Here is a 24,974-nt window from a genome sequence, read left to right on the forward strand (position 1 = left end):
GCGGCGCGACAGGACAGTCCTGTCAGCAGCTGAGGTCGGTGGTTCATGATGCAGGCTTGGAGCCAGACTGCCTGCCTTCTCCTCCAGGCTCCACCACTGACTCGCTGTGTGTCCTTGGGCAAGTTTATGGGCCTCTCGGGGCTTCCGCATCCTTATCTGTAAAATGGGAATAATAATAATACTACCTAGTCCAAAATGTTGTGATAATTTCTGTATTGAGTAAACACTCCATAAAAGTAGCTTTTACTGCTTAAAAAGTTTTGGGCATTACTTCATTAACCAAGATAAAGTCTCTCTCCCTTTATTTACTTTTTAATTTAGGGAAAAGGTAGAGAGTGTTGGGGGGATCCAGAATAGAGAAGGGCTGCCTGCCCACTTGGAAAGGGTTGCTCTCTTTACATTGTTAAATCTTTGTATCTGCAAGCATGGTCTATCTCCCACATAAATATATATAAATGTCCATTATTAAAATTTTATCTTTTTCTTCGCAAAGTCTCTGTACATCTTTTGTCAGCATTATTTATGGGTTCCTTGCAGGACTTTAAAAATTATAACCAAAATTTTCTTCTTTTAAAGTGTATTTATTTATTTTGAGAGAGAGAGAGACAGAGAGAGACAGAGAGAGCATGCATAGGGGCACTCATGCTTGTGAGTAGGAGAGGGACTGGGGGAGAGTGAGAATATCAAGCAGGCTCCGCACTGACAGGCTTGGGGCTTGATCTCATGAACCACAAGATCATGACCTGAGCCAAAATCAAGAGTCAGACACTTAACTGACCAAGCCACCCAGGCACCCCCAGAGTTTTCTTAAAATTCCATTTTCTAGTTCGTGATTCTGGTGTGTATAGGAATAAAATTGATTTTTATTTTTTATTTTGTATTTTTTAATGTTTTTATTTATTTATTTATTGGATGACCATTATTATTATTTTTGTAATTTATTTTTTATTACCAAGTTTGTTTCCATATAACACCCAGTGCTCTTCCTCACAAGTGTCCCTCTTTATTTTTAAGAGAAAGACGGACATACCACGAGCAGGGGAGGGTCAGAGAGGGAGGGAGACCCAGAATCTGAAGCAGGCTCCAGGCTCCGAGCTGTCAGCACAGAGCCTGACCTGGGGCTCAAATCCACAAACTGTGAGATATGACCCAAGCCGAAGTCAGATGCTTAACTGACTGAGCCACCGGTGCCCCAAAACTTATTCAATTTTTTATTTATGTTTTTTATTTATTTTTGAGAGACAGAGAGAGACAGCATGGACAGGGGAGGGTCAGAGAGAGATGGAGACACAGAATCGGAAGCAGGCTCCAGGCTCTGAGCCAGCTGTCAGCATAGAGCCCAATGCGGGGCTTGAACCCACAAACCGTGAGATCATGACCTGAGCTGAAGCCGGACGCTTAACTGATGGAGCCACTCAGGCGCCCTCCAAAATTGATTTTTAAATATTGATTATATCTAGCCACCTCTTTGATATCTCTTACTAATTCTTATACTTTAAGGTTTTAAGATAATTACTACATATGACTTTTGCTTCTAAATTTAGAACAAACTGAGAAGCAGATGTAGGAGTCAGAATAAAAATGATCCCCTTTATTACCAATAAGGTTCTTTGGAGTATATGGATTAGATCTATAGCTACATTAAGCTCTTTAAAGCTCCATTCCACAATTAAATGTGCCCTGTGACAGCCAGAGCTGGATAATGACAAGCATCTTCTATGTAAAACTTCTGGAATGGAGGAGCAGAAAATTAGTGCTTCCTGGGGGCGGGCTTGTTCCCCAAGACAGTGGAGAGGAAGGTATTGAGCTATATAGGTCTAGTTCCTTCTCCAAACTCAATAAGTTACTCTTTTGGGGTGAATGGGAGAGCGAAGAGAGAACAGTGACATTATTCTAATGCAGTTACCACCATGAAGAAACATGAAATAAATGTCTTTCACGTATTATAGATTTCATTGCATTCTCTATGTGGAAAATCATATTGTCCATGACAGTACTGCTTCTTCTTGTACCATCCTTATACTTCTTGTTAGTTTTTCCTGTCTTATTGCTATAGCTAGGACTTCTAGAACAGTGTTGAATAAATTAAAAAAAGTTTTTAATGTTTTAATTTATTTTTGAGAGAGAGAGAGAGAAAGAGAGAGAGAGAGAGAGAAAGCAAGAGTGATGGAGGGGCAGGGAGAAGGGGAGACATAGAATCTGAAGCAGGTTCCAGGCTCTAAACTGTCAGCAAAGAGCCCGATGAGGGGCCAGACTCACAAACAGCAAGATCATGACCTGAGCCAAAGTCAGCCACTTAACTGACTGAGCACCCTTTTGGTAGAAAGCTATTATCAGGTTAGGGTAGTTCTCTTTTGTTCCTAGTTTGAAAAAAAATGATAAATGGGTATTTAATTTTTCAAATTCTCTTTTGCAATAATTGAAATGACAAAATTGTTTGGAATAGCATTAATGTGATCATGGATTTCCCTAATGTTAAACTATCCTTAAGTTCCTGAGCTACTATGGCTTATTAGGGAAGGCTTCTCAGAGAGGGTGCCTTTAATGATTGTGAAGGGATCACCTGGATAAAAAAAGATGGAGTGGGGATGAGAAGTAGGTCAAGGAGAGGGTGCAGATGGCGGGTGCTGTTGCAGGCAGGGGTGGCAGTAAGTGCAAAGGTCCTGAGGTGGGGAAGGAGCTGGCTTGTTGGCGGAGCTTCCGCAAAGCCAGGTGACCTCAACTCTGAAGAAGAGGGAGAATGTCCGCCCCAAGGAGGGAGCCAGTAAATCTCATATAGCACTGTTAACATTTTCCTCAAACTTGTAAACTCATCTATCTGATAGAAAACAAGTCTCTGTTTCAGAGATATTTCAACTGATTGAAATGAACTACTTGCTTTTTTATGTGGCTCAGTTTTCGGGTGGCTCAGATCTCTTTCTCTTTTAATTAAATGTGGGCTCTGCCTTTCCTCTCTCCTGGTTGTGTCAAAGTTCTTCTTCTCTTGCAGTTTAATGGTAGCAGACAGCAGTTGTTCCCAAAGTGTGGCGCCCAAGGGCCAGCAGGAAATTGTCAGACGTGCACATTCTCCGGCCCCACTTAGACTTTCTGAATCAGAAACTTGGGGCCCCAGCACAGCGATCTGTGAATTAGGGAGCCCTCCAGGTGATTCTGACTTACCCAAAAGTTTGTGAACCATTGGGTTAGAGCTTGCTGAAGCTTCCTGGAGCTTCCTGATGTTGTGGAAAGAACCCAAGACCAAGAGTTGGTAGGTCTGGATCTGATCCATTTTACTCATTTCTCCGACAAGTATGTTCTGAGTGCCTACTGCGCACCTCAGGCTGTTTTAGGCCCTGTGGACCAAGAGAGGAAAAAGACAGAGGGGAGCCTGGGTGGCTTAGTTGGTTAAGCATCTGACTCTTGATTTTGGCTCAGGTCATAGTCTTGCAGTTAGTAAGACTGAGGCCCACTTCAGCCTCTGTGCCGACGGCAGAGCCTGCTTGAGATTCTGCCTCCCTCGCTTTTTGCCCCTCCCTGCCTTACACTCTCTTCCTCAGAATAAATACCTAAACTTAAAAACAAAGAGAAAGGCTGATTCTTAAAAAAAGTTATAAAATTCATATAACATCAAATCCACCATTTTAATTGATTTAAAGCATAACAGTTAGGAGTATTTAGTACATTTACAATATTGGGCCACCATCACCACTGTCTAGTTCTGGAACATTTTATGACTCCAAAATGAGGCCCTGTGCCCATGAAGCAGTCACTGTTTATTTGTCTCTCTCTCCATACTCTGGTAACCCCAGTCTGTTCTCTCTCTGGATTTACCCTTTCTGGACATTTCATGTAAGTGGGAGGATACAAGATATGGCTTTTGCGTCTGGCTTCTTTCGCTTATATATATTTAAGAGTCACACGTGCTGTACCCTGTATCATTCCTCTACTTGGCTGAGTCATCATCATTGCATATATAGATAGACTACGTTTTGTTCACCCGTTCATCAGTTGACGGACATTTGGGTTGCTTCCATATTTCTGCTATTGTCAATTGTACCGTTATGAACATTCGTGCACAAGGTCTGAATAGCTGTTTTCACTTTTTTTGGGTATATACCTAGGAGCAGAATTGCAGGGTCCTATGGTAATTCTATCTTGAACTTTTGAAGAACCACCCGACTTTTCTGTAGGGGCTGCGCCATTTTCCATGCTCATCAGCAATGCCCAAAGGTTCCAATTTCTCCACGTCCTTGCCAACACTTGTTATTTTTTTTGATTATAGCCAGCTGAGAGGGTGTGAAGTGGTATCTGATTGTGGTTTTGATTTGCATAATGACTAATAATGTTGATCATCCGTTCACGTGCCTGTTGGCCATTTGTAGATCTTCTTTGGAGAACTGTCTAAGTCTTTTGCCCATTTAAAAACTGGGTTGTTGGGGTACTTGGGTGGGTCAGTTGGTTAGGTATCTGGCTTTGGCTCAGGTCATGATCTTGTGATTTGTGGGTTCTGGCCCCGCATGAGGCTCTGTGCTGACAGCTCAGAGCCTGGAGCCTGCTTCAGATTCTGTGTCTCCCTCCTTCTCTGCCCCTCCCTGGCTCACGCTCTGTCTCTGTCTCTCTCAAAAATAAAATAAGCATTTAAAACAAACAAACAAACAACTCGGTTGTTGAAGGGCTGACGTTTTTGATGTGCTAGAAACAGAGCTTACTAAGGGGAGACTCTGGGACAAGTGTCTGAACCTCTCCTTCCTCAGTTTCCTCTTTTGTAAAATAAGGATTATACCAGAACCTGCAGTACAGGATGGCTGTGGAGACTAAAGAACCTACTTTGTGTAAAACCCTGGGGACTCTGCGTGGCACGGTGGAGGGGGGGGGGTCTGTGCTATGTAACCGATAGCCCTTACTTTGTACTTGACATGAGACTCAGCAAGAAATCAGCAGAGATTAATGGGTGCTGGGAAGAAAATAAAACAGTGATGCAATAGAGAGTGACTGGAAGGCTATTTTAGGTCGGATGGACAAGGCAGGCTTTTTGGAGGAGGTGACACTTAAGCTGACACCGGAATGACAGGAAGGAGCCAACCGCACGAGGACCCTGTACAGGAAGAGCATTCCCGGCTGCGGGACTGGCCAGGGCACAGGTCTTAAGACAGGAACAAGCTGACCTGTTCAAGGAGCTGCTGGAGAGGACAGGGCTGCAGGGGTGGGGGCCGGGACCCGGGCTGTCCGTGTGTGGGGGGCTGGCAGGCAGAGGTGGCATCGTGGGAGGACGTGAGCCTCAGACTCAGGGAGCCTGGTGGTCCAGGTCTCTCCATATTAGGAAACTTAGGACAAGTGACTCAGCCCATTTGGAAAAATCCTTTGTGAAAAGCGGGGCTGGTGATTCCTACTTTGTGGGGCTGCTCTGAAGCTCAAATGACCTCACATACAGAGGGACACACACATTTTAGATGGTAGTAATCCCAGGAGGGTGGCACTGGCCAAAAAAGAGAGCGTGGGTGTGTTTGAAACTACCTTCTGGCGGGGGTCGTGGTGGAGAATGCTGCCTCAGCAGGGTGGCTCACGCAGCCCTCAAGAGCCTCCCTCCTGCCTTCCCACCTCCCTCGAACCTTCCTTCGAGGTGCAGCACCCCCAGGCACGAGGCTGTGGAGGTGAATGACAAGGTCTGGAACATCAAGGAGCCCCAATACCCCTGCTCCACAAGGTTTCTTCCCTCGGAGGCAGTTGCAATGACTGCTCGCTCTCCCCCGTGGCTGGGGGCCGGGCTGGGATTGGGAACCCTGGTCTCTCGGGGACCGCGGCAGCCCAGGCAGCCCAGTGTGGTGGCTGACAGCACTCTGAAGCCAGACTGTCTCGGCCTAATGCTGGAGCCACCACTCACTAGTCACTTCACCTCTCTGTGCCTCCGTTTCCTCATCTGTGAAATGGAGGTGATAGTAGTATTTACCTCATAGGGTTGTGATGAGGCTTCAGCATGGGTAGTTTTAATACAGGGAAGGCACTAGAAGAATGCCTCACAGGTAGGTGCGATGTAAATATCAGCTAATTAAAATAAATAATATCACATTCTCTCTCTCACCTGGGCAAGCTGGTTGATGGCCAGAGCCTCACTTTCCACATCTGCACATTGGAGCTGTTGTGAGGCTCTGGTGGGAAAACATGTGCACCGGGGGCCTGCGTGGATGTGGGCTCCCCTCCTCCCTCTCAGCCCTGAGTCCTGCTGGAGCTCTGTCTGTCTTTCCCTCCACTCTTCAAGATCAGACAAACAGGCCTTATCTGTAGCCCAGGGCCAGAAGGTTCTTAGGAAATTTATGCTCTATGGAATTGGGAAAGAAGAAGAGATTGGACATGAAGGGGTGTGTGTCTATGTGTATGTGTATGTATGTCTGTGTCTTTGAGTGTGTCTGTGTGTATGTGTGTGCATGGGTGTGTTTGCATGTGAGTATGCGTGTGTGCATTGTCTGTGTCTGTGTGAATGGCTGTGTGTATATCTGTGTGTGTGCACGTATTCTGTGTGTCCACGAGCGCGTGTGTGTCTGGTGTGTCTGTGTGTCCGTGTGTGTTGCGGCACCTGCCAACCCCAGCCCACTCAGAGCTGACCGGAGGAAGGAGCAAATAGCTCCTGGGTCATAAAGACCCAGTCAGGAGAGGGGGCGGGGGCCGGGGGCTGCGAGGGCCCAGTCGGCCACTAGGGGTCAGTGTGTCTCCGCCGCAGACGCCGGGGGCGCTTACCTGAATGGGGCAGGCGCCCACTGACAGTTCCTGACAATTTGCAACATCTCCTGCCTAAGGTTAAAAAAAAAAATTAATTAATGTATCTTTCTCCGTAGCAGAGAAGGGAGCCCAGACAACCGAAATAACAAGCCGCCTCTCTCTGCAGGAAAATGCAGAAGGTGGTTAACCCGGCCCGTCCTTTGCATTCCTGGGATGAAGGACCCAGAATCCAGCTGTGGTTTCAGCTCTGGCTATCTCGGTGCCACCGAGGGTGCCTGGGGGGAAAATCTGCTGAAATCTTCCTTTGCTATTTTCTGCCTGGGCGAGGAGGAGGGCGTTAATGCCGGCTGGCAGTTACTTGAAACTGAGATGGATGGTAATGGGGTGTGCTAACAAACAAGGGCAGGAAATAAAGTGTCATATTTTCTGGAGGGTGAACCACTCCCGGGAGACAGGGCAGAGCGGCAGGATTCTGCAGAGGAGACACTTTGAAGGAAAAAAAAAAAGCAAACAAACATACACCACCCTGCATAATCTGCCCCTCTCCCTTCTCTCTCCCGGCTTCCCTTTTTGGTGCCTCTTTCGTGATACATAAATTCAGTCTCATCCTGGAGCTGGCTAATAGGCAAATAATTGGGCACCAAAAAGAAAAAAAAATCAGTTAGATTCTTGCTTAGACATTTAGTTATTCCTTTGTCTCAGGCTGAATCTGGAGATACAGAAGACGTTACAACATCGGAGCTACCTGCTTGGAACCCAGTTCCTGTCTGTGAGCAGGGGCCACCTGTCCTCAAGTGCCCTGACTTGCAAATGGCATATCCTGAAGTGGGCCCCTTGCCAGTGCTTTGGCACATCCAGGAAACACCCTCACCTCATTTCCACCTTCCTTGCCTCTTTCCTCCATGGAACCTTCTCTTATTCCTTCTGCAAGGACCCAAGACTGCCAGCCTCCTTGCCTCCTCTCCTGATGCACAGCCTTTCTGAACAATGCTCTCCGTGGAGACTTGGGCGCTGTCTCATTCTTGGTTTGCCTAGCACCTGGCGCCATGCCTGGTACACTGTTAGGAGGCTCTTGATCTATGATTGGGAGTGATTAAATGGGGATGTCCGAAGCCCTCTGCTAGAAACAGTCACAGCCAATGTTTAGGGAACACAGTCCCTGTCCTAAGCGCTTTGCAGGCTTTTTCTCACTTAATCCTTACTCCATCCCTGTGAGATGGGAACTAGTGTCATCATCATCTCCATTTTATAGATTTGGAAGCTGAGCCTCAAAAGGAGAAACTGATCTGCCCACAACCACAGAACGTGGCAACCAGAGCAGGGACATGGGCCTGGCGCCTGAAGGACGGGCAGCCCGCCCCTGGTGCCGGACCCTCACATGGCACTGCACACTTGCTCACTCATGCTGTTGTAAAGCGGTGTGCTGCTTGTGGCCAGGGCCGTGCGGACACCTTCTCTGGAGCCTTCAAGAGAGAAAAGGCCAAGGCAGGGTGGGGTCTGAGTCCTCTGGAAGTGGGAGCCCTGGCGTGGCTTTGACTTGGACCGAACGCATCCCTTTGTGGGCCCCCTACTTCTGGACTCGGGAGCGAAGCTCCCCGGGTTCGAATTCCACCTCTGCTGCTCACTAACGGGGGCAGTCACTTAACCTCCCCGAACCTTGGTTCCCTCATTTGCAAAATGGAGATAATAGTAATGCCCACATTGTGGGCCTGTGATGAGGACAGAGGAGTTAAAGTATTTGCGTGGAATGGTGCTTGGCATGGATGCTCACTACTTGTTTAAGACTCTCTCTCCAGAATCTGCATTCCTCTGAACCGTACGTCCATCCCCATAGAGTTCATCAGATCTCTGCGGGCCTCACACATCCCTCTCTTTCACTTAAAAAGGAGTCATTCCGTTAAAAACAAACAATATCCCAAACCAACAACGAACTCGCGCCTTACAGATGACAGGGGAAGGCAAACATTTGGCATGGCGCCTTGGCCATCCGCTTCATGTCACTTAGGCACAACATATAAAGCGACGAGGGATGCCCATATAAGGGCTGGTATTCAATACATTCAGTGTATGGCTGCTCTGGGTGGACATACGCTTACAATTAATGAAGCCAGCCGGCTTCTCCAGATGGCTATAAATACTCTAGGAAGAGAAACCCAAGACTAGAGGCTCAGGACACCCCGCGCCATCAGCGCCAGCTCAGGCCCTTCCTGTGTGTGATGCAGCATGACTCAGTACTCGCTCCTTCCTGAGAGCTCGGTGAACCCATGACGGCCACATTTTTGTCCATGTTCCCAGTGGTGTCACCGGATACCATGTTCTCTAAGACCAGAATGCATGCCACTGAGTTTTCTTTAAAAGGTGCCCCAAGAGGAGTATGGGTGGGCGTATTCAAACTGCTTGGGGGTGATTCTTGTCGTTATCACCCCGTCTCCAGATATTTACGGAGCCCCTGCTCTACCCTTGTAGAGTGTGCTTGGTGTACACCTTGTAAGTGTCCTAGGTGTGGGCACCTTGGTGGGTTCTGGTCTCCGAGGAGGGTGCAGCCTCGTGGGGAATGGCTAAGGGACAAGAGGTGCTGTGATGCTAAGCATTGTGCAGGAGAAGGCCAGGCTGCGGTGGAGTTTATATGGAGGGGAGCAGGGGGCAGGGTAGGCTTCCCAGGGTGGTGCCATCCAAGCTGAGCGGTGAGGAAGGAGCAGGAGGAAGTGAGGCAGAGAGGGAGGACAGCCTGTTCCAAGCTCTTGCAAGCCCCTAAAGGTCAGGAGAAGAGCAGGAAGCCCGGTAGGGCCAGAATGAGAATAGAGCAGGGACCGTGAGTTGAGGCGAATCTACAGAGGTAGGGAAGGTGGGCCGTCCAAAGCCTTGACAGCCATGTTAGGGATTTAAGGACTCAGTACAAGGTAATAGGATATAGTTGAAAGAAAACAAGGTAATGAGATTTGTATATTTAAAAATATGTGATTAAATTACATATTGTAGCTGCGATATGGATTGGAGAAGATTAGAAAGTAGCAAAGGTGATCTTAGAAGACCACTTAGGAGCCTCTGTCAGAGGCTGAGGGAGAGATGTGGGCAGTCTGCAGGAGGATGGGAGGGGTGGCGGTGGAGAAGGCAGATTCAGTGATAAAACCTTACCATAGGGCTGGATGTGAGCGGAGGGGGCATGGGAGAGAGAGGAACCATAGATGACTCCCAGGCTTTGAGTTTGAGCAAAGGAATGGCTGTTGGAGGGAAGTAGGCTGGGGGCAGAGCCTTGTTGGACTTGTTGAGTTTGAGGTCCTGGTGAGCTGTCTGGGTGAGGGGGGTTTATGGGTCAGGTCTGCAGGGCCCGGGTAGCCTGGGCTGGTGGTAGAGACTGGGAGTCCTTGGCCATAGACGGCATTGAAACCCCCAAAGTGAAAGAGGTGGTCCAGCTGGGTAAGCAGGTCAGTCCTGGGATGGAGAAGGTGAATGGCATTCAGGGAAGTGAGGAGGTGGCTAAGGGCAGACCGTAGATGGTAGGGAAGGGCTCCTGCCACCAGGCTGGCATTAGTCTGGGTAGCCCATCTCAAGTGGCAAACCAGTTTTTGCATGCTTTGGCTTTGGAAGAAATAATAGTGACACGGGCCAGTGGAATTTCAGCCCCACCATGAGAATTCACAGTCATTTCTTAGTCTGGTGGGGGGAACTGCCTAAACCCTGTTGGGATCTGAAAGTCACAGGTCCTTCGCTGCTGCCTGTCTTTGCTCTGTTGAAATTCTTGCAGGAACAAGGACCTCTCTTGGGCACTCTTTCTGCTCTTGGTCCATTCTAGGACCTTCTAGGTAGGCCCTAGGGAAAGGTAGGCATTCCTGATAAAAGAAGGGTTTGGAGGGCGGGGTCCACGCTCCACTGGTGGGCGGTCTGATTCCAGGTTCACTAGTGTTAGAGGTGCTCTGGAGGGAAGAGTGCCTCTCGCATGCAGATGCATGATCGGACCCTCACCCTCTCACTTCCACACTCTGCTCTTTCCCAGCACAGGTGACGCCCTCTGCTACTGGCGTGGGAGATGATTTTAACTGCTAGAGGGACATGATGTGAAATGACATTAGGTCACAGAGTGAGACTTACCTACTTTTCAATAGTGTTTATGGATAGGAGACAAATTCCAGGGTGTTTTCCACTTTACTAATCTCTTCTTTGAACAAAGATGAGCAGGTGCCTGGGGCCAGAGAGGCTTCAGCCAGACCCACCGTCAAGTGGCAATTGCTTTATTTTCATTGATGTTAATGTTCCTTCTCATTATGGCAGGAGATGCTGGTTTGCTTTTACGGCTGTAATGCCTTCGACAGCATCTTCCCAGCCGTGTTTGTGGGGGCTTTGTTGACTCAGCTAGCCTGGCCTAGCCTGGCTGCTGCAGCAAGGATGTAAAATGTTCGGTTTGAAATAAATGTATCTGGGTAATTTTACCACTGGAAGTCAGCTTTGGCAAAACACATTGAGGGTGATAACATGCGTGGCAAAGTCTGAAGAATGATGGATGAGATCATAGACTCTTAAAAAGGGGGTGGTGACCTAACTAGGGTGATCAGCCCTGCCGCTTTTCCTGGGGTTGTGTTTCTGGGATGGGGGGCTTTCAGCTTTGGAACCGGGCAAGTCCCTCACCAGGCAGGTGGGGAAACCGATGACAGTAAAGTGGCGGGTTTATTGCAGGTGGCACAGGTAGTTAAGTGGCAGAATGGAGAACAGAACCATGTCTCCTGATGGCTGGTTCTCGTTAACTTTCTCCCTCTGGATCCCCAGCGAGGGCTCTTTCTTCTACTGTCCTTCCCTCTGTCATCTCTGTTTGCTTTCAGATGCCTCAATAATAATGTCAAAGCAATAAAGAATGAGATGGCATTTGTTAAGTGTGAGACACCATCATTAAGAGCTTTCTGTCTATTGATCACTGATCTTCACAACAATCCTATGAAGGTACTATTGTTATCCCCTTTTTACCCATGAAGAAACTGAGGCACCAGACAGGTGAAGTCACTTGTTCAAGGTCATCAGCTAGTGAGTGACAGGGGCAAGACTTAAGATCCAGGCTGTGTGGCTCAAGAGTCCATGCACGTAACCATCAGGCTACCCTACCCTCCGGGCTGGTGCGCTTTACCAACCCTGCCTATTTTATTGATTGGTTTGCTTATTTTTATTTAAAGCAATTTTCAATATTCATTTTTGAGAGAGAGAGAGTGAGTGCACGCATGCCAGCAGGGAAGGAGCAAAGAGAGAGGGGGACAGAGGATCTGAAGCAGGCTCCAGGCTCTGAGCTGTCAGCACAGAGCCTGACTTGAGGGCTGGAATTCACAAACCTTGAGATATGACCTGAGCCAAAGTTGGATGTTTAACCAACTGAGCCACCCAGCCCCTATGCCTGCCTATTTTCGATGGTGAACTCCCAGAGGGCAGTGTCCCAGTTTATGTGGTGTGCTTAGTGGAAAGGGCTCAGGTGTAGCCCTCAGGAGACCTGACTCTGAATCCTGGCTCCAGAATTCATTTAAGAGGCCTGGGCCTCACTTTCATTGTGTGTAAGATGGAGAAAAAAATTATATTCTATCTGTTTTTCTCTGCAGGTTGTCATAAGGATCCCATGCAAGTCAGTCTGTGTGACAGGTATTTGGGAAGAGCAGAGCACAAGACAGGTATAGTTAGTTTCTGTGAGGCGACAGTGGCCCAATGAGATGCCTGTTAAAGGCATGATAATAGTGGGAAAGCCCACTGTGAAAAGGCAATGCACGGGCTCATTAGGAAGCCCCGAGAGAAAGTCTGTGTGCAGGGACGTACACAGTACGAGCTCAGTAACACTGTTGAAGGGACAAAGAAAAAGCGAGAGCTGGAAAGCAGAGCCTTGGGGACACCGTGATGAAGGCCATACAGCCCTGGCCAGGACCTGGTACCACGCCGCTGTCGTTAGCTCTAGTTCACAAGCGATGACTCCACCACGCGCTGGGCGGACCCCTGCGCCTGGGTCAGACCGAGTTTCCTCCCAGCCCTGCCCTTACCTTTGGGGCGCTGGCTGGGTGGGGACCTCTCGGAGCCTCCTTTGCCTCCTCTCTCATTCAGGGTGGCACAGATTAGATGCAACAAAACCACCAAGTGCTCTGCACAGTGCCGGACACCTGGGAATCCCTCAGTCAATATTAGCAATTATTATTAGCGGCAGAAGGACCTGGTTTAAAGCGAACCAGCGGCCGCCGCAGGGAAGAAGCTGATTTGCATTGACCCATCTCCACTGAAACGCCGGCAGGAGTTGGTCAGGAGGTTGTGAAATCTCGCTCTCATTTCAGAACCCCTGGGGTCCTTTCTGGAGGCAGAGGGCTGCCTTTCCGGACCCCTCGCAGCCTGAGTTTGGGTCCAGCCCGCCCTCCGGGTTTGAGTATCTCTTTCAGCTAATCCTTTAACTCTTGAAGCTTTAGTGAGGGGTTACCAGATACAGGAATGAAAGTTCCCACAGACGGCTTATTGCTTCCCTCTGAAAACGAAGTGCTGGGTGCTAACAAAGTGTCTTTCAGACGGCAGACGCTCGGGCTCGCGGTGGCAGGCCTGGGCGCTGGTCTCCCGTTCCTGGGGGGCCCGCCCTCGGTCCTGCCCTCCCCCTGTCCCTGCCACCCCACCATGTTATCTATTGGGATCGGAAAACATTATCGGAACAGGCCCCATCTGTTCCTGAATTTGTGGAAGAATACTCGTGTGATAAATTTACAGGATCACTGGAAGACCCTCTAATTTTCTGGGAAATGACAAGGCGTCTGTGGCCACGTTGTGTAAAATTTCCTCTTTTATACCCTAGTTACATGCCATGGACTATTTACTCGGAGTCTGAGGGTATATTTACCATTCAGGCAACATCACAAGCCGTCAAAGAAATCTACTCAGGGTAGGATGTGTTGGGTGTCTCGCCTTTCTAAAAATGACACTCAGCTTTTTTTTTTTATAAATCTTTTTAGGCGCTATGTTCACAGTGCAAATAGCTCAGGAAGGACACCGGTAGGGAGTCAAAGTTTAAGTCAGGGCAGACGTCTTCCATGGAAACAAGACCCAACCCGACAGTTCTGCCAAGAAAGGAAGCTGGCCGTGTGTTGGATTCCTCTGCAGAGCTCCTCCAAAGCTGATTATTGATACATTGATCTGCTGAGAAAGCACCTCATGCGTTCCAAGCCTCAGTGTGTCATTCAGAGCCGGCTTCAGATAACCACACGGTATAGAGAAGTTGTCTCCAAAGTCAATAGCTGAAGGAATGCTTTGGGGAGAGATTGAAGAACATGTTTTTCCAAATTTAGAACCCACTCACATTTCGTGGGTTCTGAGATTAATATTGAACTTGAACATAAAGTTCTGGCAAAATACAATTTCCTGATTCAAAACAAGACTCTGTCCAAGGGAGCCTGCAGAGGTGTCTTGGAAGCCCTCTGTCTCTTGCAAAACAGCCTTGAGAATTCAGATGTGAATGAACTTGAGTTCCATGTGGCTTTTCCAATTAAGAAGCAGTGCGGTGGTAGTGGGGGTGTGGAGTGTAGGAAAGAACTCTGAAAAAAGTGTGTTTGAGGTTTTGCTGACCCGAAGACGTTTGGAAAGTAGTTTGAATCCTTCTGCCAGGTGGACAGTCCAAGGATCTTGCAGACTCTGTGTTTGGTCTGATAACGAATCCCCCAGGAGGAGCTGTTGGAGAACAGAGTGGACATGAAGCCTCCCCGAAAAAAGGACGGTCAGCCTGGGGCTCTGCCTGCCAGTCTATCACACCACCACGTCCCTAGGATTGACCCGGTGTGGTCCCTGCTCCCAGGGAGGGGAAGAAACCGCTGCCTTGAGGGTTTGGCCCTGAGCCTGAGACTCCCACACTTGAGTGGCCCCCTTTCCCAGCCCCTTCATTCTTGCCAGATTCTCTAATTGTGTCACTTCTAAGCTTAAGGTCTCTCAGCAGCAGCTCTGCAGTTATCACTTCAAGTCCACAGTCCTTAGCATGGCCCAGCGAGCCTTTCTGGCCTTGCCCCGTCCACTTCCCTCTTTGGTGTTTCTCTTGCTGCCCCTGCACACTTGATTCTCCAGTGCTGCTGACCCATTTTTGTGCCCCCCACCTACCCAAGCACCATTCTCTCTGGCTTCTCTGTCCTTGTCATTTGTTCTGCTTGAAAAAGCTTCTTCCGATCTCCCTCTTTGCCCAGGGCTCCTTCCCAGACCCTAGCCACCTTCTTGCTACCTCACGTGGGCACCCTGAGCTCACCCTGTTGTGGCGTTTGTCGATGCCTGCATCCTAGCAGTCTCTTTATGTGTGTGCCAAACTGGAGCACATGATATTCACCAGATGCCGGGGACAGCCAAGTGTCCTGGGTGTGTCAGGGGCCTAGAGGACACTCCCAGGGACCTGTGTGCTGGGGAAGGTCCCATGCTCATAGCTTGGGCTTTGGGACAGTGGAGGGTTAGTGGAGAAACCAGCAAGACGACGGAGGACTGTAGAGTGTGGGACATGATCGTTCACTGGGACTCCTCAGGTCTACAATAAAGTCATCAAATCTACAAAACCGTGGAATTGTATTTCTTGTGGAAGATGGTAGAGGGGCCTGGGGCCTCATCCCAACTGGCTCAAGGCCACATTGGTCTTATTGGCAGGGATGGAGACAAGGTCAGGAGGAAGAAGGAATTTGCGTGGACTGTGGGGAGGGGGTCTGGATTCTCACAGGTTATGCAGTTGGGGATTTGAGCGATGGGTAACACTTGTCATCTAGTCATTGGACTATGAGCTCTTTGGAGGCAGAAAGCATGGCTCAGTCATCTCTGGGTCCCCAGTGTCTAGCACAATACCTGGCACATAGCACACGGGCTCAGCGGCTCAGTGAATAGTTGCTGGATGAATGGATAAATGGATGGATGGAAGGAAGGATGGAAGGATGGAAGGATAGAGGGATGGATGAATGTATGGAGGGGTAGATAGATGGAAAGACAGATGAATGGATGGTGGATAGATGGGAGAAAAGATGGATGAGTCGATGGATAGATGGATGGGTGGCAGTTCGAAGCATGAAGACACACTAGTCGTGATTTTTTCTTCTATCTCAGATGGTTTTCCTCATCCTTCTCTCCGCCATTCCTCAGCTGCCTAACTTGAAGTCACCCTTTATAATGAAGAATTTGAAGCAGAGGGAATCGTGTAAGAAAAGGCTCAGAGGCCTGAGGGAGCAAGACCCAGCTGGGAAATTGCAAGAAGGTGTGTGGGTGGGTGTGGTTGGAAAGCACATTTTAGGGGAGGGGGCAGACGTGGGTGGTGCAGCTGGAGAATTTTAATCAGGGCTCAGACCACAGAAGGACTCCGGACCTCAGTCCAAGCCTTTGGACTCTGTCCTGAGAGCAGTGGGCCCATCGAGAGGCTTCCTTCAGGGCAGTGTCTTGTGACTTTTGCACATTCTGCTTCTTTGTCTATATTGATTTTTAAATGGATGATTAGAATGGCTCTGCTATGAACGCCTCAGCCCGCTGGAGCAGAAACCAGGTGGGCCCTACTTCCGACCTGGAGTCAGAGGCCTGGGTGTATTCTTCAGCCTGCCCTTTTGGTTGCTGGCTGAGCGGCAGTGCCAGAGCCCCTTTATCTCATGCCTCAGTCTCCTCCTTTAAAATGAGTAGAAGAGAGTTTGCCCAGGGCCAGCTTCATGCATGTGTTGCAGGATCCTGTGCCTCCAACCATCCCGTTCCTGGTTTAATGCTCAGCAGTCATTACCTTGAAATCCTTACAGATTTTTGCACAAAGAGCTCCACATTTGCATTTTGTACTGGGCTCCAGAAATGATGTAGCTGATCCTGAATCCATCTCACAGGAATGGTATGAAAGGAAAATAACATACAGTATATAAAAAGGTCTTTATCTAAAATGTTTTCAACATTTATTTATTTTTGAGAGACAGAGTGCGAGTGGGAGAGGGGCAGAGAGAGAGGGAGACACAGTATCCGAAGCAGGCTCCGGGCTCTGAGCTGTCAGAGCCTGACACGGGGCTTGAACCCATGAGCTGTAAGATCATGACCTGAGCCAAAGTCGGATGCCCATCCAACTGAGCCACCCTGGTGCTCCAAAAAGTCTTTAAAAATGATACAGAACTAACCCAATGGAAGGCCTTATTGATATTATCCAAAGTGATATATTCTTTCTAGGTTTGTTGATTTTCCTGTATGCCAGATGCTGGGGACCCAAAGATGATTATGCCTAGTCGCCATCCTCAAGGAACTCTGGGTGATTCAGTAGAGGACAGAGCTGGGACCTGAGCCCTTGCCAACGACCACCAAGTCAGGGCTCTTTCTGCTACAATCAACTGTTGTGAACACACCTGTCTGCTCCACTGTCCTCTAAGAGCCTTAGTGTTCAGTGCATTCTCCCCATCTTCACCATGCCTGGAATGATGTTTTGTCCATATAGGTGCCCAATAAATGTTTGTTGGATGAATTAATACATTTGAAAGAATGACAAGATTATGTTTCAAGTGTCCCTGTTTAAATCTCCTTTAAGACTCCTACCATTCTCGGGGTGCCTGGGTGGCTCAGTCGGTTAAGCCTCCGACTTCGGCTCAGGTCAGATCTCATGTTCGTGGGTTCGAGCCCCGTGTCAGGCTCTGTGCTGACAGCTGGCTCAGAGCCTGGAGCCTGCTTCCGGTTCTGTGCCTCCTCTCTCTACCCCTCCCCCTCTCATGCTCTGTCTCTCTCTGTATCAAAAATAAATAAAAAACATTAAAAAAAATTAAAAAAAAAGGCAAATGACCTTTAAAAAAAAAAAAGACTCCTACCATTCTCAAGGTACAACCCAGATTTTATGTCTTTGTGCAAGGTCCTCACTGGTCAGGCCCCTGCCTATGCCTCTGTCCTCCTTTCCTGTTGCCCCCCTACCCTCGGGCAGCCACTCTGGCTTCCTTTCAGTCACTCACATCCACCATACCCTGCTTCCCCAGGACCTTGGCACATGCTGCTCCTTCTGTCTAGAACACTATTCTTTGCTCTCATCCATTGCTCGGTTATCCTCAGCTTGTTGTTCACATTGCACCCCAAGCTTTGCTTTCTCACGGAGGCCTGTGCTCACCTCCCCACCCAGATTACCTTCCTCCTGAAGGTCTTTCCAAGCCCTGCAAACCTCACTGTCCTGGCACTTCTGGTGACCACGACTTTGCACTCACTGATGAGTACGGTTCTTCCCCGGGCTAGCTCTGGGTTAGGTGCCAGCTGGGTCTGTACGGCTCTTTCCAGCTTTGTCCTTCCTCCTGCCACAGCCACACCATCTTTCCTGCTTTGTGAACATGTGAAGCTCCTTCCTGCCCACAGCTCTGGCACCTGGAGCGTCCCTCCCTCCGATCTTCAGGGCGTTGGCTGGTTCCTTGGCAGGCAGAGTTCAGCGTAGGTGTCACAGAGAGGCCTTTCCTGCTCCCTAGAACTATTGTGGGGGCCCCACCCCAGTCACTCTGTCACCTGGGCCTGGTTGGTTTGCTGCATAGACCTCAAAACCATTTGAAATTGTGTGTGTGTGTGTGTGTGTGTGTGTGTGTGTAAACCTACATACCATACACGTACACACAATTTGTATATAAAATATAATTTATAATCTTTTTAAATAAATATAAAATTTTCATCCATCTATGGGTTTTTTTGTGAGTCTCCTGTAACCAGACCCAAGGAGGCGTGTATTGCCGCATTTTTAGCTCTCAGGAGGAGTGCAACGGTATTTACTGAAAGCACTGGAGGATTGACTGAAGGAGTGAATGGGTGAAAGAATGAGTGACTAGTGCTGTGCTCTCTCAGGCACTGAGGATGGAGATACAGCAGGGAGGGAAGGTCAGCCAAGATCAGGACCACTTGTTTCCATTCTCAGAAGCCCAGCACCAACCCCAGAGCTCACTTCCCGCAGCGTTCTAAGTGCCCAGCAAATAGTCATTCAACACACGAGTTCATTTAACCAGATGGACTGTGGCATCTGCCTGGCTATGGTGATTGTGCTTGCAAACCCAGTAAGAATTATCCTAAAGAAGGATCACAAATCTAAAGGAGCTCAGCTGAACGGGCCCCTCCCACCGCACCCTCCTGCCCTTCCTCCCTCTTCAGCCAGAGAACCCCAGTGTCCAGCTGCCGGGAGGCACAGCCTGCTCGAGTCTGACCATGTCACCCACGAAGCTTGTGTTCACATTTTGGGGTCATTTCCAAAGCTCTCAGATGTTCTGCTGATATAAAATCTCGAAGTCTCCAGGGCCTCCATGGGTTTACATCTGATATTTTAGAAAATGTTCAGCAGCATGAAGGAAGTGGACTCTGTGCCCCACTCCGGCCGGCCACGCCCCCTCCCCACCGCCCACCGCCCACCGCCCACCGCCCACCGCCCACAGCCCGCCGTCTTGGTTTACCATTTGATACTTTCGAGTTGCCCAGAGACTGGAGGGAAGCTGGAGAGATTTTATTTTACATCCTACAGCTGTTGCAAAGCTGGAGAAACCCCCTCGTATTTAAAATAGTGAAATGGTTTCCAGGCTGAGAATATTTCTTCCTCAGTGTTTGAAGATCTGGAGCCTGCTATTCGGTAAATACAATAAAAAGGAAGATGTGAAGATTGTCATCCTATATCGGTCGTCCCCAAGTCCTTAAGAGCAATTTAAGTGCAGCATGTGTTTTATAACGCTATATTGCACAAATGAAAATTGCTCAGAGTAGATCTTAAAAGTCCTCATCACAAGGAAAACCATACTTTGTAAGTAGGTATGAAGACAGATGTTAAGTAGTATATATTAAATATCAAATCATAATGCTGCACAGCGGAAACTAATATAATATTATATGTCAATTATACCTCAATTAAAAAAAAACAAATATGGGGAAGCAAATGAGAAAAAAAAGAGTAATTTAGGCTGAATATAATATTTGCTGTTTTCAACTGCTTTCCAGACCAACTTTCCAACGGGAGAGGTGGGGAGGCTCGGTGCTTTGGCTGAACTGTGAGAATAGGTCTGAGACTTGCTCGTCTCTCCTTGCTGCCTGGGGGCTGGCCCTCAATCTGCCGCCCAAAGAAACAAGAATCTCAACACTTTTGAGAGAAGGCGATTTCACAGTCTCGCTAGGAGTCCTCTTTCATGGTCCAATAAGCCCTTACACTCAGGAAGTCGTTCCTTGGTCTGACCTATGGCTCTTATGCTGCATTAAACCGTGCTGATCTTAAAGACTCCGCATTTCCTGGATGGCACCTATCTCGGGCTTTCCTGGGGCCCACGAGGGTAAATGAGCCGCCTTTAAAGGGACGTTTCAGAGGAAATCTGTCTTCCACTGTCTAAGGGCTGGACTATTCCTGCTGCTGGAGCCTTTGATGATTTCCTTGCTCTCCAAAGCTGCCTGCCCCACAGCAGGGAGGCTGCCCTGACTTCCCCAGAGTCGTCAGTCCTGCGGGGCCGTTCTCTGAGGTGAGATTCAGATGAGGGCTGTTGTGCTGGATTCCAGTCCTCATCCCTCCTCGGGGGCCGGTGCTGAGCGTGGTCTTGATTTCATCTAGTAATTGCTTTACTAACCCCTCGGCTCCATCTCATTCTTCACGCCCGTCTTTGGCAGACCCCGCCGGAGAGGGGTCTCCATAGAAACGCTGCCTCTAGGCTGTCCTGAGCAGTCAGTTAGACTCTCCTAACCACTCTGACCTCTCCTTGCCAGTTTGCAGTGAAGCTTCCAGACCCGAAAGCCCTTGCATTGCAGCTGCGTGAAGTGGACAGGCAATGAGTATTTGTGAATGGAGATGTCCGTGAATGGATGGCGCGTTACCGTGTGTCCCAGACTAGACATGCTGGCATTTTGGGTTTTCAGTTGCTTCCCTGTTTAGCAGTGGGTTTTTTTTTCTTTTTTCTTTTTTTGCCTCCCACTAACTGAGATCACAACGCACATTTAGTAAGTAGAGAATTTGCCAGTAACTCGGGACAGGGAAGACCCAGCTGGGAATCCGGGAAAGCATTTGACCAGATTTTGGCTTCGGCACTCGGCCATGAACCAGGCAGGACACAGGCCAAGGAGACAAAACTGCCTCTTGTATTGGCGGCATCCGCTCCCAGGTGCTTTTATGACTTCACCTTCAGGACCAGGAAAGTCTTCTCTCTACCTTTCGCTGAGCCCCCTCCTCTGCCTCAAACCTAACAAAGCCAAACTGAGGAGAGCAGTGCCAAGTTCAAGGTCCTCTGAACTAAGAGGTCGGCTTACTTTCCTGGAATTCCTAACGAGGGATATGCTATAAATACTATGTCTGCATCCCCCAGTCATCCCCTGACGAGGCAGCACCCAGAGCTTGGAAACCTGGCTTCTAGAATCAAATGTAATAATGTAAATGATTGGACTGGAGGGGTTGACCCTGTTTTATAGAAGCCACAATAAGCAATGAGTTAGGCAACATTGTCCCAGGGATCAATCAGATCCCTCAGGAGGTAAAAAGGTAAAAAAATACCTCCAGGAGGTTAAAAGGGAGTTTCAACAAAAGAAGCGTTTCTCTTTAATCTTTCTGTTAGTTACATAGTAACTCTCCGTCTCTGGCACACATCCTGTTCTCCAGACCGGCAAGGGCACTACAGCCTGTTGCTCATGAAGCCCAGGGTCTGGAGTGTGGGACCCTCTCCCAAGCCTCCCCGGGGAGCACCAGGGACCTAAGTTCTCCATCAGCTTCAAAAAAGCAAACCTGCACATCAGCCCTTATCAGACCACATATAACAGCCTCAGAGTCAGCAAAGAACACAGTGAACTGGTGAATGAGCGAGCCAACCAACCAGTGAAATAGTACAAAGACTCTAGTCAATGGAGCTAATTAATTAACAATCCTCTTCAGCTTTTTGCATGTTGAAAAACAAAATAAAATACAATAAGACACATCTTGAGTTTCTCTCTCTTGGAAGGTGCTTTAAACTCCTTCATTTGTCCCCAACCTTGGCTTCCTCTTTTTCCCAGGAAGCAGGACGCTGCTCTTCGGATGTGATACCCTTTCTTCAAGCTCACATGAGCTCTGACAGGCCTTCTTTATGAGTCCCAAGTTTACTACTGAGTTCCTAAGCAGGTGGGAAGCTATCTTCACTGTAGGAAATATTCTCCATCTGAATTTTACCCTGCTTACTGTACTTGATGGTCCCTAGGGAACAAAAGGTTGTCTTGCCTAACAAACTGGCAAGCATCTTGTAAAGGTTCACTTCATCATCTTTTCCTTTATGCCCTGGCCACCAGGAAACTCAGGACAACTTTTTGCTCAATTACACTAGTTTCCTTAGTATGGATTTTTTGATTCTAACTTTGATTCTGGTTTTTCTGAGTTTTAATCATCCGCTTCTATTTGTTCTGCCCTCCAGTGCATGGGAATCCAGGGGATGTTGAGACAGCTTGGGGAGGGGGGGGCATCTGGGAGAGTTCGTGACGGGAGGTGTTAACCGAGTAGGTTTAAAGAGGCCATGCGGTGTTGGGCAGAATTGGAGAGAAGGGCAAGTCGGAACCAGGAAGATGAGATAATGCTTAGTCTTTCAGCAGGACTGGAGCCAGAGTAGGGCCCAAGGCATGAAGTTCCTTGTAGTGAAAGATTCAGGATTTTGCTCGTACATTCATTCATTTATTCATTATTGGTCCATCCAACCATCCATCCATTTATCATTCTATTTACTAAGGCTGTATCCCAGGTGACATATTTTCCAGGCACTGGAGACATAGGGAGCACATCTGACAAAATTTTTTGCCTTCATAGAACTTACATTCATTACGTTCCACAAATATGTGAAACGTATCATAGGGAAACATATAAGACAGGAGAGGTCAGTGGCAGTTTCACAGAGGGTGGCCTGGGACAATGGGAGCCATTGCGGTGAACGAAAAATAGATGCCAGGGAAACCCACTTACGTGGAACCAGGCATGAGCTGGCAGGATCCAATCAGTCCCTTCTAGAAGTAGAAGGGATGGTACAGAAACAGTAATTACTATAGAGAGTTTCACACTGAGCGTAAGCACTCGCCTGGGTTTGCACACACTTGGAGACTGCTTTCCATCTTCTCTGTGTCCGAAGCTCTTCTGAGCAAACAGAGTGTCGAGTGTATCCTACCAACTGGGCAACAAGATTGAAAAATTGAAGGTGTGAAGAGGGATAGAAATATATATAGAGAAGGAAAGAAAGAAATCTCCAAAAGAATTGTGGATATAGCCTTTGGTGCTAAAGCTGAAATGAATACAATTCATAGAAAACTTACAAAGTTTCTTTCTTCTCCTTCTCCTTCTCCTTCTCCTTCTCCTTCTCTTTCTCCTTCTCCTTCTTCTTCTTCTTCTTTTTGTTGAGAGAGAGCTTGTTCCCCAAACTGCCATTAGACTAACCTAGAGGAAAAGGAGGCTGTTGGAGATGCAAACAAATTTCTGGGTCCCTACCCTTCTTCAGGCAGTGCTGCTCTCTGTTAAGGACATATTCCCCAGAGGACACTTTAGAAAAGTCCAAGGTTGAGAGAAAGGGAGGAAGGACCCCCAGAGGGCAGAGCCAGGAGCCCCGGAGAAGAAAGGATTAGGGAGCTGGTCTGAGAATGTAGAACAGGGTCCAAATCAAGCCGTATTCTTCACTCCCAGATTACTCCCACTTCCGATGGGAATGTTTCTGCAGTGCTTCCGTCTTTGTTCCCCATTGTATGTTGGGTGTGCCTGGGGAAAACAACTGTCTTTTTGATTTTTAGGTCCCTGGATCAAGAGGAGCCTCAATGAGATCTGATGTAGGTCCTGAGTTTCTGGGATTTCCAGCTCAGTGTCAGGATTGGATCTGATGTTTGTTTGGAGTGTCTTAGGACCAGAAGAAGCATATTTTGCATGTGGGAAAGGATATTTGTGACCAAAAGGGCAGAGGGTGGGCATTTTCTGTAAATATTCCTTCCTTCCTCTTTTTGTCCATCTGTATGGGATAAGTATATGTGGCTTTGACTTTGGGCTTAGTTATTTTACTTGTTTTGGCAAATGACATAATGGATGTGCCATGAGTAGGGGCTTGAAATGTGCTTGTGCTGTTGAGCTTGCTGTCTGGGGTTCTGTCCAGGCCATGAGAAAAACATGACACGGGCCCAGGAGAGTGAGAGCCACATAGAGCAATGTTGCCTCAGGTGACCTGCAGACATGTAGCTTGAAGCAGAGACACCCCAACTGACCTTCAGGCACTTGGGTAAGAAACACTTAGTGTTACATGCCACCGTTACATTTGTGGTTGTTACACAGTGGTAGCTGACTGAGACAACCCACAATAGCAACTTAGTGCCCTGGAGCTTCTTGAAAAGTAGGGAATGAACCAATAACTGGCTAACAAATAGGGAGTGAGTCAGTGCCAACAGGAAGGAGAAACGATCACAGCCTTGAGAGGAGCTGAGAACGTTCTCCCGATGGCTTTGCAAATGCAACAGAAGTTGTGGGTCCTGGCAAGGTGGGAGGCAGCACAGAAGCAAGTGCATCTCGAAGTCTCTCACGCTGGTCAAAGGAAAGGAATAAAGAGTTGGTTGAAGTTGTGGGTGAGGCGAATGGGTTTATAGACTGTGGCTTCCCAGGAATCTCAGTGCATATATACAGTGCACATACTTAGTGTTTGATATATTTGCTATATAGTCATTTTCTGATAATTAAACTTCTTAATATAACTTTGTGGTAAGAGTGCTTTTCCCACATTCCAGAGATTACCAGGAGGCTGACTTTTTTTTTAATCTTGTTGTATTGTATGTATTTTTAGAAGGCGGTAAAGTAAAAATAAATAGATTAACCAGGCGTGCTGGGAAAGGGGGTTGGGTGGGAAAGAAAAAATGCCGTTCAGAAATAGACCATGAAAAAAAAAAAAAGAAATAGACCATGAAACTAATTACCTGGATAAACCAATGTAAAAAACTTTATTGTCTGAGACAGGGTCATAAACTCAAATGCCTCAGGGGCCAGGCAGGTGACGTAAACAAGCAAAGTGGGCTGGTTGGGGATTTGTGGTGATAGGGAGAGTGTGTGCCCCGTCCGAGGTGGGCAGCAAGGACTTGGTTCCCTCCAGCTGTTGCCATGTGGGGATGGGGTGTAGGGTTGCCAGATCTGAGTTTTTCTGAGAAGCAGGGCGGCCCTGTATGCTTGTATACTGCACAAGACTGCTCAGCTGATAGGGCAAGTGGAGACTGAGTCCACCTGACAAGCCCTGGGCCAGGACATGGGACTTGAGGAACAGAGGTGGGCTGGATTTCAGCCCCTCCTCACCCTGGGTGAGCTCACCTTTGTGTAGGACACAATCATACCGTGTGGCCCCCAGGGTGGAGTGCCTTGTTCCCCAATGTGGAACTCCTCC

The sequence above is a fragment of the Suricata suricatta genome, chromosome 17 (assembly GCF_006229205.1).
Source record: "Suricata suricatta isolate VVHF042 chromosome 17, meerkat_22Aug2017_6uvM2_HiC, whole genome shotgun sequence".
Taxonomy (NCBI): Eukaryota; Metazoa; Chordata; class Mammalia; order Carnivora; family Herpestidae; genus Suricata; species Suricata suricatta.